This window comes from Tympanuchus pallidicinctus, unplaced genomic scaffold (assembly GCF_026119805.1).
Source record: "Tympanuchus pallidicinctus isolate F22 unplaced genomic scaffold, pur_lepc_1.0 scaffold8, whole genome shotgun sequence".
NCBI lineage: Eukaryota > Metazoa > Chordata > Aves > Galliformes > Phasianidae > Tympanuchus > Tympanuchus pallidicinctus.
In genome coordinates this window covers 21,703,959-21,722,676 of record NW_026294802.1, presented here as the reverse complement: position 1 = coordinate 21,722,676, position 18,718 = coordinate 21,703,959, and the positions used below count along the sequence as shown (strand labels likewise).

Sequence of the window (18,718 nt, the reverse complement as noted above, 5' to 3'; positions counted from 1 at the left end):
ATTATATATCTCAATGTAATCAACACCAATACCATATTGTAGCCAATCTCAAATACAACATGAGGAAATGCACCTGAAAATATATTTTCAATTGTTCTGAACACTTACCTTTATTAATAGTAATAAAAAATGCTATTCAGATCCCTGTAGTTTTAATGTTAATCCATAGAACTCCTGTTGGGTACTAGCTACATTACTATTTAATGACATTAAAACACAAAGGAATGCTCCTTGTAAATTATACAGAGGTAAATTCTTCTCTCTCCCACATTTCTTTTTACTCATTATGTACAATGCTCTTTCATCCTTATCTCTTTCCCTTTTCTGTTAGTCAGTTTTCATTGCTCACTTTTTCAGTACAAAATTGTTTCAAGTTATTTCTTTTTCCTTTATGTTCTCAAACACTTGACAGAAAGAAAGAGCTGAGCTACATGTTTGTTCATCTGAAATATGACATTTTATTTTTAGAAAGTGGAATCGTTGCTCTTTTTTATAGTCTTAAATGCTTTTAGACACAAACTTTAATTGGTTCTTGGCACATATTCAACTTAATAACCTATATAAAATGAATGAAAGACTAGTGTTACAATTTCCACGCAACTTCATCTCCTTTTCTTTGCCACATATTGAAACATCTCAGAATGCATACATATTTCTGTACTATCCACAAGATTCTTTAAATCATCTTTTTTTTTTTAATGCTGAGATATACTCATTTCATCCAAGAACACCTTTCTATTAGTTTTAATCCCACTATTAAACATTTGAAAAACAACTCAGACAATACTCTCTCATGCAATGTTATCAAACAAAACAGATGTCCACCCAGTCTTCTCTACTCAAAAGGCATTTGTCTTGTTCAGCTGATCCTCCTTTCTACCTATTTTCCACACTGTTTCCCCAGGGTTCTGCTCAGCTGAATATTTTTATCACACAAATTTTACATGGTCTTTTCTGTTTTTGTACCAAGATAGGAATCAAATAGCAGTAGCTGAGCAGTGGGTGTAATGCAAAACAGATACCACAACGGAAGGTTTATGATGGGTGAGACCTTCTGCTGCATGAGCTAATAGGGAAGAAGAATGTGTTCAGACAAGCAGAGAAGATAAAATACATCAGATTTGTTCAAGGATGAAGTAGTAACAAATGACTTTGCATTAACAGAATTGAAGCTGCTGAGAATGAAGTAGAGTGATTGGGCAAAGGAACCAAACCAGAGGAGATTAAAGACATTTTTACCAAGAAAAAATAAAAATCAAGAGGATTTTTTTTTTTTTTAGAGTCTCATCTACAAACCTCACTGAATTTGACATTTAAGAAGAATTACTAAAACCCATGTCTTCATTTTCACTATATGATCATTCTCATATCTTTAGGAAGATTAAGTAGAAACTTGGACTACATGTTTATACCAAATATTACCACTTTTTTTTTTTTTTTTTTTTTTTCCTAAGTATTACCACCTTGATATTCAGTGTATTTTATATAAACTGTATAGTTAAAAAAAGAAACAATTGACCTGGTTTGTTTTGACATGTCATTAAAGCTGACAGGTTCATTAACATGCTTTATCCTTAACAATACCAAAGTTCAACAGCTGAAACTCATTGTGATTCTGTTCTGAATTTGCTTCTGCAAGGTCTGCGAAAGCTCTGTCCCTTCTGTTAGATGGCTTCATACCTGTCATGGTTTTGTGATTTTTGGCTTTTGGTATTCCACATCATAACATCATGGGGGGCACTGGGACTTTAGCTGTCAATGCTCAAGTCCTGGGTACCTGCCCTGAAGAGAAGAAGAACTACACTCCCCAGGGGACCTTGCAGTCAGGGAGAGGAGGTTTAACTCCTGGCAAGGTCACCTGATGTGCTCTTTTCTCGCCTGCCCTTCGTCGTGGGCGCTGCTCCCGTCTCCCTGCTGCTCAACTGGACTGCGCATCTCACCTCAGCGTTGTGGTGAGGCCTATCCACCCTTTCGGACATTCTCTCATTATATTTGATTTATTAGCTTCAATTCTGATTATATTGTATTATAGTGTGTTATCTTGCTTCCGATAATATACTTAGTAAATTAGTTTGTTTCTCCTCAGATTGTTGCTGCTGTTTTAATTATTTTGGGGTCCCCTGTTTCCTTTTTTCCCGGAGGTGCGGATCTGCAGATCCCTCCGCCCCGCTCGTCATGGAACAGGGCCGAACCAGCCTGTAAACCATTGACAATACCAAACAAAAGTCAGTGGGGTTTTTTGTTTGTTTTTTTTTTGTTTGTTTGCTTGTTTGGCTAATTTCAGTATGTGCTACAGAGTTGGAATTACTAACTCAGTGCCACATTAGAATAGTAGCATAATTGTTTCATTTGTAATTGATTCAAAGCTTGCTCGTGTCTATGTATGTAAAGACTTAATGACAGCACATATATAGGCTAATGGCTACGAAAACTGCAAGTATCCCTTTCAAAGTAGCTAAGTCTTCTGCCTTCATCCACAATTTGTAATATTTAATTTTTTTCTTCATCCTGGGAGGTCAACTAAAATTAAACTTTTCATAGTGTTTCATAGAACAGGCCAACATAAGATATGCCAAATAATAATGCTAAGAGAAATATAGTCAAAGGAAGTGACAATATCATAGGAGATTTCTTTGGCTAGAAATACATAAGGTCAGTAAAATCTCAGACAAATTAAAAAAAAAAAGAGAAAGAAAAATCTACCTTGGCTGCAGAATAAAAATTTGATAAAACTGCTGTATTTACATTGCTACTGTCTAACATGCATATTCAGATACTGATTTTTGATGTTTGAAATGTATTCCTCTAATTTGACTACATATCAAAGTTGAAATCTCAACCTGTATGTATAAATTGTACATTTAATGTAGTCTGGAAAAATGAAATAAACTTTGTTCATTTGTACTTCTTAAAACAATTGAAAATTTAGACGTAAAGTTTTCTTTTTCAATTTTCACAGTCGCTGTAATGCATACATTGACATGTGCACCATGTGGTGTTTGTATAGCTTGCTGCATTTCTAAGATTTCCAATACATTTATTTTAAACCTACATTTTTTCTGAAACACTTAAGTTGTTCTGGGACATACTTCATGAACATCTCTTCAGCTTCAGAATGAAAAGAGAAGACAAGTCAACAGTTTTTAAAATATCGATGTATCTTTTCAGATTTAATTTGGGTGAGGGGAATAGTGATCTATTTTTAGCTGCCACTTAGAGCTAAGATCACATATCAGGGTACTATGCAGATGGAAAAGCTTTGCCATCAGTGCTTCTCTTTTGGCTAGTGTAACTACTGTAAGAAAGCTTATTTGGCTGGGGGGAAAAAAAGGAAGAAATTAAAAAAGAAAATGTGATTCTAAAACTTATAGCTTAAAAGATAACTGTGGAAACTTTTTGAATATAACAGATCTGAAAGAGGAGAGATTTTCAATGGCAGATCTTTCTCGAAAGGCTTCTTGGTTAAACACCTTAGAAAACAAATTAAGTAAGAATCTTAAAAAGAGAGTGTTATAACCTGATATTGTTTCTCTGTAAACAATTAAGTAAAAAACAAAGATTTCTAACTAACAATAGATGCGTTACTGTAGCTGGTAAAAAATACAGATAACAGGAACTTTTGTTCCTCAGCCACTGAATCTTTTTCACTTGACAGAGTGATTAACTCTGCAAAGTCCTTTTTAGTGTGGTGGAAAATGTTTATAACTCAGTTGAATCTTAGTTAAAAAAAAAAAATTATCTCAATTTTTAGTTTATTCTGAAGTAAAATGCAGATGCTCTTTAGATGAAGAGAGTCCAGAGATACCTTTCTATCTGTTCTATGTGAGGCTATACATGTGGTACATGTTGACTTTTCCTAAGAGCACTAGAAAGGATTTCACCTCTACATTCAGAAAGATGTCATCTCTTGAGCAGCACCAGTACCTTTACATTGAAAGCAGGAGCATACATTCTGATGTTTTTTTCTCTGCATTTGAGAGTGTAAGAACCAATCTGAGTGCCAGTTTGGGTTGTCATCACCAAGTTTTCCTGAGTTTCCTAAGCCAGAGGCAATGAAAGATAATCCCTATTCTTGTTCTTAATTATAAGAAAGGCTAAGACAGACTCCAATAATCTTTCTTTCCAATGCAGTCCTCTCAATATCTCCCTCTGCAGATTGTCTTTACTGCTACAAGATCCTTAGATTGACCCAAAGTATTAGCTCCATGACCTCAGTATCCTAAAGAAGATGTTTTGTTAAGTTCCCTTACAAATCTGCTCCACAGCCAGCTTAAATGCAGTGCAGATTTCAAGTCTTGTTTATTCTAAGCAACAGAAGCATTAGTTATGGCAGTTACTGATTGTCTACAATACATGCTGTTTTGAAAGTGAGTGGAAAGAATAAAACACCACATGGTTCAATTAACGCAGCAGCAGAAGCAGAGAGCCTCTGTCCTGAGATCAAAGATGTGGAATAGTAAAAGGAATTATCCTCATAAAAAAGCTGGGAGACTCTTCTGAAGAAATAACAGCCAAAAAGTTAATGATAGGACCATTAAGACTGGTGAAGTTGCCAAACATCTTATCCAATCTTGCAAAACAAAACAAAACAAAACTATAAAAGCGAATGAAGTGGGTTTTTACAATATTTCAGCTGAAAACAAATGGGTCATGGTAATAACAAAATTTAACTGAAGAATCTAGCTGTAAGTATCAAAGAAGATTTATGTTTTGGATTTTAAATAATCTTATTTATTCTGTATTACATTTTGTTAAATTTTCTGCTGAGATAAAGGCTTCATCCAAAGATAATTTCAGCATGCTTGGGGTCAAAAGATTCACTATTAAATTACTATTAAATTAAAATGGACATATTTTGAGAAGATTTCCATGGATATCCATAATACTTCACTCACAAATTCTTGGACATTGCCTTTGGCTCATACTGGACTAAGAGAAGCACTTGGTTATACTCAGTCATGGCTTCAGAGATTACTTAGAGATTTGCTTAATTATACGACTTGATTAAGAAATAAAACTTTTATCTGCACTGATTCAAGTGTGCTCTCAATTGTCATCATGACTGTGCATCTGCATCAATGGTGCTTCCTTTCCACCATTTGTTTTCAACAGTGCCAATAAATGAACTGGATTTCTACCTGATATTTGCTCATATACTTAGCAATATTGTATCTTTTTCATAGCATGACTTACTACAGTACTTGCAGTAAAAAATAACTTTGTTCCTCATATGTAATTTGAGCTACTTCTCTCAGTTTTGGGGTTTTTTTGGAAAGAGATCTTTTCCTAATTTTAGTCTTTTGACCTGTAATGAAAGTAACACTGAGTCAATAGTTTTAAATGGTGAAAAATCTAAGGGAGTCAAACCAATATGCATCATTCAGGAAAAAGCATGAATGAAATAGCTTGACAATGCCTGATAAAATATTTGAATGTTACATTTTAATATCTCCACCATAAATGTGTCAGCTCAAACTAAAAATGCATTATATAATGCTACACTGGAAGCACAGCAAAACTGAATCCATCTTCATTTTTATTGTCCAAATGTGCAATTAAGCCCTGCTGATGTGGTAAATGTAAAGCTGTTTTGTTGCTTCAATGTGAGGTCGATTATTACATGGAAAATGCCTAGTTTGAGTTTAAATGTGAAATCAAACTGATTAGCATATAGTTAGAGATAAATAAGCAGGCTCATATAAAAATCTAACCTCATGCTAGCATTGTCTGTTCAGTTAAGTAGGTCTCAAACTGAGCTTTCCATTTATAAATTTAAATTGGACTTAGAAAGCTGAAAATTGCTCTGTCTCCTGGCTTTTCAGTGATATGATTCAACATATTTTATACTCTGTCATTGTATACTGACATTTAGAACAGTGAATACCAATATGAGAAAGTCTGCTGAACTTTACATTTGTAATTCAGGTTAAAGCCTTTTGTCTAGTGGTATAAGAAGAAATGATGACTTAATGGATAAAATAATAACCTTTCTAAGCCCATTTTTTCATCAATAATCCCACAAGAAGGGGATATTGTCCTCAACCCTATAGAAGAAAGACACTTCATTCCATATAATCAACAATTGTTATTCAAAGAAGACAAGGAACATTTATATAACGTGCCTGTAGGACTACACTAAAGGAACATAATACTTTATTGTGTCATATATTTTTCTCAACTATAAACTTAAGTGTGTGGGGAACAAGAAAAAGAAAAAAAAAAAAAAACAGGAAGATTTTAAACTCCAAAAGTAATGTCTCCTGTATTACTGCATTGGCTCACATCATCAGAGGCAGATGTTGGTGACATGGCAGTAGAAGATGAACCTTCCTGTCAATATTCTGTTTCATTTTGTGCCCATGTGACAGATGGCAGCAGAGGGTCAGTCTTACAACATGACATCTGATATGGAAGTGCTTGTGAAGAAATAGTGTGTCAATGAATTCCTCCACACATCAAAAATAGTACCCACTGACATTCACTGATACTTGCTGAATATTTATGGAGCCGAAACAGTGGATATGAGCACAATGAGGTGGTGGGTGGGGTGTTTCAGAAGTGGTGACAGTGACATGAAATACAAGCCACATTCTGGAAGGCCAGGCAGAATTTTACAAGCACAGCATGCAGGCTCTTGTTCATTGCTGGTGAAAATTCACAGTGGTGGAAATTCATAGTGGTGGTGGCAATGTTGAAAAATAGTGTTTTGTAGCTGAGAATTTGCTCTGTCAAACAATGTTGTTGTGCTCTTGTGCTGTTGTTTCCACGGAAGTAAATAGGAGGCATTTCTTTTAGATCAACCTACGTTTTTATGAATTTGGAAGACACAAGTAAAAGTGACCATGAAAGTTGCTTTTTTTTACAATATCTAAACAGCATGAAAAGTACTTTATTTCAAACCAAAATGTAAAATATAATTGCTGTTTCTTAGTTGGGTCCCATGAGAATTGAAGAACCTATACAGTGCCTTTATAAACCTACAAATGGGCAAGTGGATCATTCAATATTTTAACACAACTACTATAACTGCTTACAATAAATGAACAATTTTTATTATACTAATAACTAGGAAATTCACTAAGCTGTTCAAATTTTTCCTTGAAGAATCTACATACTATATACTTAGTCATAATCAAATACCTTTCTTGAAAATGGAGTTGAAATTTCCATGAAAAAAATAAGAATTATAAGGAACTTCTTGAAATTTCTCTGCAAGAATTATACATGAGAAACTGAAAAAAAGAAAAAGGATTTCACAAATGAAAATAAGCCTTAAGACTGATATAAACTGAAGACCCTTTGCCAAAAAGATTTTATATCCAACACAGATTTCGCCCAAATGGTTCTTGTTTTGCAACAGATTATTCTGCATCTGCATAAAACATTTATCCCTTAGTGCCCCAAAAGATCTTCCCAGAGAAGTTATGAAGATTGCATCCTTAGATATTTTAAACATTATGAAGTCATTCCTTTCTGCCTAAGTTATTCTGTCTTCTTATGAGGAGGGCAATTTAAAATAGTAAATAAATGAATATATTTTTGAAAAAGGTACATGTCTTGTGCCTAGAATGTGAAAGTTATCTATCAAAATGCTTGGACTCAACATTTTCAGAATAAGTGAGATTTTTCATTAATATTTCTATTAGACTGTAAATAATTTTTATAGATCATTATTGGCTGGGAAAAACAAAAAAAACCTACTCAATTATCTCCCAACATTTAAAACATACATGTAAAATGAACCGCACACACACACATGTCATAAGGAGTTTAACATTTATTTTTCATTTCATAATTGCTTTCCAGCATAGTGAAGTACCTGACAACTTCTTGCTTTATAATCTAGAAAACATTGTGTTGGTGCTGTCTATCATAATTGGGCAGACTGACCTTTTAAGCCAGCTAAAAAGGCCAAACAAGCCAGATTCACTTCAGTATCCTCTAAAATGACAGTGAGTTGCCTGTGAGATCTCTTATATTAGCCTACATTTAAACAGAGAAATGCTGGCCTTTCAGTACTTTTCATAGTAAGAAAAAGGCAAACATTCCCTCACCTTCCAATTATTCAAAGCTGAAGACTTCACAAGATCCGTATAAATTCAGGTCTATGTAGCAAATAATAGGGCAATAAAAGGACTTTATTCAGGACATAGTGCAGGCAGGGGAAGCTAGTGAATCAATCAGAGTAAGATCCAATTGCCATAGGCACACTCATACTTTTCTCTATGAATTTTTGTAAACATTTTTTTTTTCCCCCCGAAAAAATGTCAGTATTTTATAAAAATACAAGAGAATATACAAAAATATTTTTTCTGTACTCTGAAGATACTGTTGAGGAATTTCTTAGTACAGAAACACTTTTTGAATCTGAATTTAAAATGTCTGAATGACTTATAATGACTTATGCAATGGTATTATAAAAAATGAACTCTGGATATGGAGAGGATAAGAAAATTAAAAAAAAATCTTTTCCACAAAACTAAGGAGAGATTATTTCTATCTTTTCAGAAAATACAGATAATAATGTTTATACCTGTAGCTGCTGTAAATGCAAAAGAGATGACAGATTGCTGGAAAAAGTGGATGAATATGACTTTAAAGTCAGATAGAGTATCCTTCCTGAATTCTGTCTAGGATTCCATTCCATTTCTTTCTAGGTTTTGTAGAGAAATGCAAATGGAGGCCCAAGGAATTGGGAAATAAGAAATAGTTGCAGTTTCAAACCACTGAACTAACAGCTTGGAGAAACAAACAAACAAACAAACAGACAGACAGACAAATAAATAGCCTATTTATAGAATGAAATGAAATAAGAAAAGTATCCCTTTGTGAAAGTGTTGTTTGTTTCTTGCTCACTGCAAAATTTTCAGAAAAGGACAGGTAACACCAAGGGAAAAAGCTGTCATGTCTGAAACTCATGAAAATAATCTCATTGGGAGAAAGTCAGGAAATAACAGCAGACTACTTTGTGACATTTTGCTCACTACCTTCAAAGACAATTTAGTTTCCATAGGACTCTTCTGTAGTAGAAAATGCTGTGCAACACAAAAGGAAAACCCAGCAGAAAGCCTGTATTTGAAGGTGCAGAGGATGTCTGTATCATGGTGAAAAATAATCTAGGATAAGTCTGAAGAGTATTATTATAAAATTAGCGTACAGCCATGCTCAACCTAACAATTCCTGCTGAGCTCAGTGTGGTTGCAGAATCCTGACTATAGGGCTAACAAGCTTGATGCTAGAGCATCCACTCAGTTATCAGATTTTCATATGACTAAAATGTTATTTAGATTTCTTCTAGACAAACCCCTAAAATACAAATATAATTACCTATTTATTTCTTTTGCAAGTAGAGCTAAAAAACAGAGATTCCACTGACACAGCTTCTGAGAATCTTCAAAATGAAATATATTTCCTAGTATCTAATAATTATGTGTGTTTTAAAATATTCTGTTGCAGCTGTGGATGAGGTGTTGTTGCTAAAAGGAAAAATGCTAAATTTTTTTGCTAATTTTTAAGTGCTTACTTTTACTGCTTACTTTTACCTTAGCAATTAATTCGTTAGTGAAGCATTTGATGGAAGGTGGTTCTGTTTTGTTTCGCTTTTTTTTTTTCCCTATAACTTTCATTTTAATCACTATTTATCGTATTAGCTAGTTATTACTACATAGATACTGCATAAAATTTTTTTCCTCATAATGTGTACCTTAAAATTTCAGATTTTTATTTAATAAGAATAACTGACCTCAGAAGGACACAGTATTTGCTGTCAAATGCAATGAAATTGAGTATCTACACACTCAGTAATAGTTTCTCCATTTCAGCTGCATCAGATACAAGAATCATAGAAACGGTATAAGTGATTTCAAAATTGGTTAATTCAAGGTCCTTCTCTCTCAGTTTTGAAATCTATTTCTATTTCCTCATCAGTGAAAAGATAAAGCAATTCAAGCTGAGCTGGTGTTCTAATTATACTTCAGTGCAGTAACAGAAGATTTAGCTAAAGTTGGAAAATAAATTTCAAAAGCTTTAAAATAATTTCTAAGAAGTGCTGTTGTATGTCATCTGTTATACAGCTTGTTTGTTTTACTTGAAAAATATGGAGTGATAATAAAAAAATAAATTACAGTTAAGGACTCATTTCTTATTTCAGTGAAAAGTGATTACTTGTCACAAGTGGTTTTGAGACCTCTCTCTCCCCAACCCACCTACAGTTTTCTGTTTCAAGACAAGACATTCTGACAGGATGCAGAGCTCAAAAGATTGTGTTTTGGTGGGGTTCTGTTGTGTTTCAGTCATTATTGAAGTGAGAAAAAGCAAAACAAACATATTGTTGTCATGTCTATTTTTCATCAGTTATTTCAGAATCCCAGAACTGAAACCAGATGTGCTTTGATTTTCTTCTTCAAGCCCTGTTTGAAAAGGCCGAATAATATAGCTGTAAAATGCTTGTCTCTACTATGTTGTAGTCAAAAGCTTAACAAAAGTCAGCAATCTTATGACACTCATGACATCTGAGTAATTGCTGCAGACTTTAGGAAAGCACTTGCAGTATTTTCATATTCTTAAAAAATAAAAATAAAAATAGTCTATTCCTGAAGCAATTCCATGCCACTCATTATTTCACAGCCTTTGATATCATGTCCTTACATTCATATGCAGAGTACAAAGAAGTGAAGCAGTGATAGTCTTCATAGCAATTAACTACAGTGCATTGTGCTATTAATCTGCTTGAAAATGTGTGACCTCTGTCCATGTATTTACACGCAGTTATGTTTGGAGTTAAATTACTTAAATCTATGGTGCAAGTATAATTTTCAACCACACAAGTATAAAGGCAAACTAGGTGTTATAGTTTTTTATGGATTTCCAAAAGACATTTGACAGAGGAAACTAATGAATACTGGCACATTTGAAGAATAGAGATCCTTGCATACCTAAATAACTTGTATAAAGACAGGAAACAGGTGACAGGAGTATATTTTTACTCTCTTCATAATCGGTCAAGAAATGTCATCAGAAGAGCTCTGTTGAAGTCTTAGCTGTAATCTCCACTAATCCACATAGCCCAGAGTAACAACAAAACATGTAGCTATCTTACATTAAAGTCAAAGGCAGACTTTGAAGACTTGTAGTAGGACATTGCTAGATAGTCTCAGCAAGAAAATGTCATATGAAGCTCTATGTAGACATACATAAAGTGACACATATGAAATAATCATGGCTTCACATATTATCTTCATGGCAGACATTGAAATGACTGTTATTAAGCAAGGACAAGTTTGCAGCAGGGCAAATTGAAGTAGACACTTCCGTGAAACTAGCAGCTCCATAGCAGAAGCCCATTTATAACATTTCATTTTAATATTTATTTGAGTTGGAACAAAGAGTCAAAGAGAATCTTCATCTTCTACTGTAAAGATCCATGAGTTCCTCACACTTTGAAGCAGTTATTCTCCTTCGTTTACGAAAATGATATCGTATAATTAGATGTAACTTTTTTTAAAAAGAGCAATAAAGATGATCAGTGGTACAGAACAGTATCAATACACCGAAATAGGTGGTCAAGGACTTCGCATCTTTGAAAAATGATGATTTACAGTGGATGTGATAGAGAACTAGAAATCACAAAAAGCATGATGAGGGTGAGTTAAAACTGCCTGCTTTTGTGTACTCCAACAACTAAGAGCAGTCAAATAAAGTCAGTTGGAGTAAATCTCAGTGTAAACAGAGGACATGCTTCATAGAATAGGTCGAAAAACAGAAAAACCCTTTAGCAAATAGGACCTTAGTCTCAAAGTCAGTGCTCACTCAAGGACCATCTTTACTAAATAGTTTTCAGTTCTTTTAATTACACATGTTCAAATATTTAAAAAGCCAACCAACCAACCAACCAACCAACCAACCAAAAAACCAGACTAGTATTTATAGGAAACAATGTAATTTTATTCTTTTTTGATCCTTCACCAGGGGATCAGGGAAAGTTTAGGGATTGTTCATTACAGAAAGAGACATAATTAAAGGGTGTAAACACAAGCCAGAGTGTTCTAGAACCAAAAATCAGAAAAGAACATCAAAAGTCATTCTACTATATTTATCATCACTGTAAAAAGTGATTTTTTTTTTTTTCCCTAGTGGACTTTGGAAAAGTAGGCAGAATGTTATGTACTGAACTACCTCCTGTGGGAGGAAATCATATTGGATAGGAAAGAATTTAGTGTCAGAAGTTTTGAGGGAAAAGAAAATCGGACTTTGTGTACTATATATTTCAGAGACAATTGGAATACAATTTTCAAAAAGGATTTGGGGAACAATTTTATTTCAAGTTGTTTTTTGTTTGGTTGGATTTTTTTATTTGGTTGTTTTAATTTACTGTACTACTATTCTGTGCTGGAGCCCTTAATGTAACTACATCTAGAGTTGTATTTTCTTATATTTTCTTTCTTACAATTCTCTTTTTTTTTGAAAGGGTTTTCAAGGAAACTGATGCACATGAAACATGAGGGAATGGGTGAGTAACACAGACATAACTGAAAAATTTATGTCTTTGTTTCCTTCTGCTAAATCATTTTATGTATCTCAGTAGAGTGGTACATTTACCTTTTCATGCATAAAAGTGTATCCCATCATATTCCTTCATTCAAACGTATTTATTAAAACATTACAGGCAGCTGCTACACAATAAAGACTAGAAATTTCTATTTTGTTTTCTGCTTACCATACTTTCAAGATTATGATTTCTACAGAGACAGGTATAATTTATGACTTCCCGTGCAGCTTAGGCAGGAGATCGGTTCCAAACAGATTAGCACTGTCAAAATTTCAACTATCTATTTATGCTTAGCAGCAGAAAATTAGATATCTGTGTGACTTTGCTAGAAGAAATTTACGTGCTCAAGGAATTGAGCTGCTTCCACAGTAGACAAGGATTCCGAAGGTCTGTATTTTAGATGTTATTTAAATCTTCTTATAAATCTAGACATAATGTTACACTGCCACAGTGCCACTAAGATTACAGAATAAAAATATATAAATCCAAAACTTCCCTCATCTTCAAAATACTAAACAAACTGCACATCTAAATATGAAAGTGTATATCGGCAAAGTTTTTAAAAAGCAATAAATTGGTATCGCTGGCAATGTATGCTATAGTACTGTCTTGCTCCAATTTATAGGAGGGAGAGGAGGTTCTTTTATTACCTATATACTGTCTCGCTCCAATTTAGAGGAGGGAGATGAGGTTCTTTAATATCTGTATACCCGATGTGAGATTAAGAAACAACGATTCACATGTTGTTGCATCCAGTTTATTACTAAACTTAATGAGGGAGACGGAGAAGGGAAGGAGTGCAATAGAAAAGATGGAAAAGAAGCAGGAGTTGCGTAAAGTGGGGAGAGTCACCAGCAGGATCCAGCAGCGGTCCCGTTGCACGGTGTTTGAAGGTCCCAGGCAGACGCAGCAGAAGACGGGGAGCAGCAGCGTGGCCGGCACTGGGCAGCAGGCAGGTAGACAAAGAAGTCGAGGAGCCAATTCTTGAAGCAGCAACAGCGGTCAGGCAGCAGGCTCAGGAGAGTTCGACAGTATGCAGGAATCACCTCAATCTTCAGGAATCCCTCTTCTTCTTCATGAGGAATCTGTTGTCAGAAACCTCCGTTCTTCATGAGGAATCTGTTGTCAGAACCCTCCGTTCTTCATCATGAATCTGTTGCCAGAAACCTTCTGTTCTTCTACATGAGGAATCAGTATTGTCAGAAAACCTCTGTTCTTCATGAGGAATCTGTTGTCAGAAACCTATCCTCATGGTTTTCAGTTCCTCTTTTATCCTCCTTGTTCTCCTGACTACATGACAAGGATGGGCCTCGAGCAAGAGTCATTGAGTACCCTCTAAGATGGCCCATCATCCTGAGATAGGTCCACACAAAGGAGCACTTCACAGCTATTTAGCTGCAGTTCATCTCGCTCTTGTCGCCCCTGGCCTTGTCCATTCCCCCAGACAAAGGATTTCACAACCTTTGCCTAGGGCTTGCCTGGACTTTGTTCATCTATCTCCTTAAGACAAAGGTTTTCACGGTCCTTGCTTGGGACTTGAAAAAGTCTATCTGTGTCCCCAGCAAGCTTTGAGACACAGAAGTTAATCTCTTACATATAACTGGCGTGAGATTAAGAAACAATGGTTCAAATGTTGGTCAACCAGTTTATTACAAATCTTAATTAGGGAAATGGGGAAGGGGACAAGGGCAATAGAAAAGATAGGAAAGAAGAAGCAGGGAGTCTTTATAGGAAGCAAGAGAGAGATGGTCACCACCATGGATCCAGCGTGGTTCAAAGTTCAGTCTTTGATCTTCAGTAGTGGTGGGTAGTCGGGCATTGTTCTGTTGATGACGACGGCAAGGACGACCAGGCAATGATGGCCCCTTTTCAATGGTTTCAAAGTGGTCAAGTCAGCTGTTTTTGGAGTGACAGCTCAATCCAAAGTGGTTGAGTCAGCTCTCCTTGGAGTGGCAGCTTCTGGCTCTGGGATCTCAGCAGGAAACTCCTTTGTTCCTACTTTCCTGGCCTTGCCAGCAGATAAGAGGGAGCAGGGAGGTGCCAACTTGTACCTTACCTTCACAGGATACAATCGCATCATCCCCCAGCCTCCCATACCAAGCTGGAGCTGTTCAGTCACAGGCCAGATCTTCTGCCAGTGAACACTCCTGAGCACTCTCCTCCGGAGGCAAGCAGCTCTGGAGGAAGGGGCTTTCAAATGTTCCCAAAGTGATATCGATTGTCACACATCACTTGTCTCCTCAACAAATCACTGAGTCTTATCACAAGAAAAACCTCGGGAAGCAAGCTTTGAGCCAAAAAAACAATGAAGGATTCTCACAAGTATCCTTTAGAAAACTTGGTATGATTATTGTTGTTGTTATTATTGTTATTATTATTATTATCATTTTATTACTTACCCTAATTTTGGAAAAGAATTTGTCTCACTTAAGACTTATAGTAAGAAATATTGTAATACCTACTGTAAAATTGCCAAGGCATGAGAACTTTTTTCTGAGACCATACTGCCCTTCATTTTAAGACAAATTATATATGTTCTTATGTGACTCTGACTTAAAGTTGTCTTTTAAAGGAAAGTAAAATAATAATAGCATTCTGTAAATATCACCAAAGTTGAGAGTAAAGAAACAGCTATAAAAGGAAACACAACTTAGAAGTAAAAATGACGTAGTCTTTGATTTAAGATACAGATTACCTTTGTTTTCTACAATTTAAATCAAAGTCGCTATTCATACTTAAAAATACTTTGCAACTCTTTTCTTATTTGAATGCTGAAGCACATTTGCAGGATAATACTGGTGTCATAGTTGTCAAGACACCCAGACGGTCAATTTTTAGGAATAGTTACTCAGAAATATCAAAATGTATGTATCTTTTACTTTACAGGAATTAGCTGAAATTTCTCTGAGCAATCATTTCTAAAATTTCTGGCCATAATTTTCTTTAAGACGAGTAACCTTCTCATCAGAAAATAAATAAACAGATAGGTAGGGAGGTAGATAGATAAAAATAAATCTACAAATAAATTTATTATAAAATAAGAAACCCTTATAAAAGTTAGATGTGCACTGAGTAAAATAAACTATAAATATAAATGTCCGCAAGTCAATCTTCCCTTGTTCCCTTGACCTACATTATTTGCAGTTGTTTCACTTAATCTTAATTCTCAGTTCAACAACTTTAAAGATTATCTGACTTGCAATAAAATCTACCCAATTTTCTCTTTCTCCCTGTAGCTGGAAAACTTTGCTGCATCATCTCCCTTGATTTCTCAGGAGTGTCTCCTCACTTTCAGTGATTCTTAGAGCCTCTAAGATGACCTCATTTCCTCCTCTAGGACCCTCTCATGTTTCAGAGTAGTGGCTGTCTCATTGAAGTAGCCATCTCCCTGGTCTCTGGAATATATAAGCACACCAACAACCATCATTACTGTTATTAAACAAACAGAACATATTTCAGAGGAACAGCAAGAACAAAGATATGTCATACTAATTGCAAATAGCAAAACACAAAGACTAACTATGAAGAAGTAAAATTTATATCATTCTTAGAAATAGTCTGAAAAAGGGAGGGAATAAAGTTAATGGATTTTCAGCTTAATCTACAGATGTTCAGATATGATGAAATGTTTCAAGTTTCATCAATCAATAAGCCCTAGGAGGAACCACTTAACTTACTTAAATGGATAAGTGATAGAGATCTTAAATTTTTTACAATCCAAATTGCTCCTTATTATATGTCCATTTAGATATATATGTTCTATGCATATGGATATCTTATCTTGCAAAGTGCAGAATTCAGCTCAGAAACCAGTCCTGTAAACCTTATGCAACAGTTCCTCCATCAGCTTGTTAACTTTTCACAATTCCTGACTGCTATCCAGTTGTTGTAAGCAAGTCAATCCACTGGCTTTTAAAATTAAAGCAAGTAACACTGCAAGTGTTTTCTAAATCTGATATGCATGTTTTAATTTTCTTAGCCTGAATTCCTAACAGATGATGATCTGTGGTAAACTGAACATGTGCATTTTATAAATTCTCAATAGAGACAGAAGGTATCAAAAGCAAATGACTGAGTTTTAGACTTTTCAGCAAGTAATTCTAATGCCACTGAGGTCAGTACAACAACTTATTTTTTGATAAATATATGCATTGTTAACTGGCATTATGCAACACCCAGTATGATGCAGACATCCATTTGTTAAAACTCTGAATAATTCTAGTCTCCAGATCTACAATCCTATTAACTTTCTTCTTTATTCTAAAATACACATAAAATGGAAGAAAAGCAGCTTGGGAATGATTGGGCTAGATTTCATGTGTCATGTAATACTTTTATGACTAACTCCTCATGTTTGGATTGGCAAGAAATACATTAGCTTAGCTTTATTTTGATTAACACTGTCATCTAACCAAATGGCAAGAAAGTCAGGATGTAAATGTGGAAATACAGTATGAAATATGAAATCAGATAACAGTTTCCTGGAGGTAGACTCTGCGCAATTAGAAAACAAAACCTCCAAATAATTAACCTCTGCATCATATTAATTCCAATCTCTTCTTCTCCCAGCTTTTCTTCCTTCATTCTTGCCAAAATTTGATTCTTTTGATAGAAGAATGTAGGGTAGTACATTAAATAATCTGATATTTCCTAATACATAATTCTTCTAAACAATTCTTAGTGACATTTCCAGCAATAAATATGGCTTTATACACAGCAGAATTGTAATGATCAAGACAGACTGTGATGCTTTTGAAACCTTCAGAGAAACAGAGGAACAGGAAAGAGCAGTTTAATTACTCTTAACGATAAGCCAGACATTTAGTTAACCAAGAGTATTACTTTCTCAGAATTCAAATAAATATAATATCACAGCTCTTTAACATTTCAATTCAGTTGTCAACAAAAAGCCTTATAAAAATATTAAATTTATTTTGCCATTCTTCCTGGACAGAAATAACAGTCCTTATATATCTGGGAGTTTGGTACAATTGATTGATATGTGTAACAGGTAATAAGTATCTCGTATTACTGCCAAGAAAAGGCAATATATTTCTCTCACCTTTGGTTTTTTCATGCTTATTTTGGATTTTAAAAGTTCAAATTAATGACTACATAAGACCAGAAATGATTACAACAGTTCATTTTGATACAATAAGTACTATTAGTTAAAAGTACTGCTCTATCTTAATGTCTTCTATGCTATGTCTTCTCCAATGACTGGTATTTTTTGCCTCATAATCAGCAGTGTACAGAGAAGGTACACTTTGGTGAAGTAGAATAAATGTCATCACTTCTTATCATATACAATGTTTAAAAAGTAATGTCAGCACTAAATCATAACCTTGTTGAAAGGATTGCAGTTGGAACATATGTTGCATCAAACTTATAATTTTTTTATTTGATATGGCAGTTACAATGACTAGAAAAACGGGCTTGAAAATGAACTGCTTTATGAACACAAACTGTGACTAAAATACATTTCATTTCACACAGGGATATCAATGTTCATGACAGATTTTCAAAAGTTTAAGTGAATAGAGTATTAAATACTGAGATTGAAAATATATCATTTTAATTTTCACAGCATCAATATTTTTTTTCAAATCATTTATTCAGTGTGTTGATATACTTAAAAAATGGAAGCTACATTAAAATCAAATTTAATATATTTGGAAAAGAAATATATGCTATTTATTCATAAATAACTATTTTCCACAGAGATAAAAAACTTGAACATTTTGTTTTCTTGGCTAGTGGCTATTCTTGAATTTCTGATTATCATGTGAGAAATTGTATCTTCCTACTGAAATATTTAAATAATTATAAAACTAACTCTCACAGAAATGTGTACAGATAACAATAGTCACAAAAACCTGCTAAGGGTTAGGGTACAGAAGGAGGAACTTTCACCGTTCTGAATTTACAAAACATTAAGAAATTCAAAGCATCTGGTTTACTTCAGAGGTTCATTATATTATTTTTTTATTACATTTTTTTTAATTAAAAAAAAAAATCATTTGCACCTACACTTTTGTTATTTTAAAAGAAAAGAAACATAGCCAATTAGCACTTGCGGTTTTTCCATAAGGTTTAAGAAAATGGACACATTGGTATTTCTAAGTGTGATAGAAATTCTGTTCTGGATAGTATGGGATTAAGAATACCTAC

General features: G+C 34.4%; 1 long non-coding RNA gene across 1 annotated transcript in view; it reads right to left on the bottom strand.

The window, feature by feature from the left end:
* Positions 1 to 15,474: 15,474 nt before the first annotated feature.
* LOC128073518 (uncharacterized) overlaps positions 15,475 to 18,718 on the bottom strand; it is an 89,782-nt gene continuing 86,538 nt past the window's right edge. The window contains exon 3 of the long non-coding RNA XR_008202747.1: positions 15,475 to 15,942. This is a non-coding gene — a long non-coding RNA (uncharacterized LOC128073518). The remainder of the gene's footprint in view (positions 15,943 to 18,718) is intronic.